Source organism: Cyprinodon variegatus, unplaced genomic scaffold (genome assembly GCF_000732505.1).
Source record: "Cyprinodon variegatus isolate N-32 unplaced genomic scaffold, C_variegatus-1.0 Scaffold89, whole genome shotgun sequence".
Taxonomy (NCBI): domain Eukaryota; kingdom Metazoa; phylum Chordata; class Actinopteri; order Cyprinodontiformes; family Cyprinodontidae; genus Cyprinodon; species Cyprinodon variegatus.
Window position 1 is genome coordinate 645,303 of NW_015150542.1, and position 1,370 is coordinate 646,672.

Below are 1,370 nucleotides of genomic sequence, written 5' to 3' on the forward strand. Positions count from 1 at the left end.
AGGCTGTTAAGATAACTGTATGCTCTAAATAAGTGACTGAATGTCAAATAGCTGCAGTAATCAGGGGAAATAAGATGTGACAGCAGTAGAAATATAAATGCTAAATCCAACAATATTTTTTAGTCTTTTTTCCTTTAGTTTAAGATTTAGATCATTTTCCACCCAGAGGAAGGTGTTGAGAAAATCTTTTACATATGCTTCTGTTCAAACAAACTTTTTGGATAAGATATATTCCAAACTGGCTGGAGAACGGTTTTTAATAATGGCATGAAAGAAACTCCAATATACATTTGTCATTGCGTTATAAAGTTCTTTTCTCATCATTTGTGATTTTCTGATCCAATAGAATGAACTCTCTGCCACAAACAGTGGATGGTCAAACACTCATACTAATAATTAATGATTTAACTTTATTGATCTCACATTGGAGAAATTTATCTCTGCATATTACCCATCCCCTTAGGGAGCAGTGAGCTGGCATCGTGTGGCGCCCGGGGAGCAGTGTGGGGTTATGGGTTTTGCTCAGGGAACCCAGAATGGAGGCTCTAGGGGGTAAAACCGAGCCTTGCAACCTCCTCAGAGCACAAGCGCACTGCTCTAACCCACCCAAACTGATCAAAGAGCCATATTGGACCAAAAAACAAAAAAATCTGTCTGGACCCGCAAAAATGTAAAAGTCTTATACATGCTCGTATGGCAACATGGGCTCCAAGTGTAGTATCCCACTATAGAAAATGACTATGAGGGCTTAAATATATAATAAGCATTCATGATTAAATGTTTATCCTGGAGCAAATGTCACATAGACGCATGAGGTGAGGGAGGAGCAGTGAACACGCTCACCGCGTGGAATTCACCGTTCGCCGCTTCACCGCCTTACACTGCATGGTTAGATTCTATTGCATTGATGAAATCATACAAACACAATAAAGGAATCTTTCTATGGTGGACGTGTTTCTGTTGGGAGTCGATTGAGTCATGAAGAACCAAACAGGAACTGACATCCATCAGAGCAGTGATCTCTAACCCCCGAAATCCCACATCCTCAGTCACCAGCGTTCCTGAGTGTGATTTATATTTTTAGGATTTGGGGAAAAAATGGAAGAAAGTTCACATACTTGCAACAGAGCACTACCTGTTTGATCTGTATGTTTTGATTTGTGGACTGTTTTCCATCCCTTCAACGAAACTAGCAGCAGTAGTGGAGTTTGGAAATGTAATCCAGTTCTTAAATCTGTCTTTGTGCTCCTCTAATTTATCCAGAAGTTCTGCAATCGCACTTTTTCTCTCCCTCCCAGCTTGGTGGTCAGCTGCATATTTAGCTTGCATTCCCTGGAAATGCCATTCCAAATTTTTCTTTTTTGACAACC

General features: G+C 40.3%; 1 protein-coding gene across 2 annotated transcripts in view; it reads left to right on the forward strand.

Moving 5' to 3' along the window:
• bmp2k (BMP2 inducible kinase) overlaps positions 1 to 1,370 on the forward strand; it is a 62,713-nt gene that overhangs the window by 32,492 nt on the left and 28,851 nt on the right. The gene's annotated exons all lie outside the window — the stretch shown is intronic.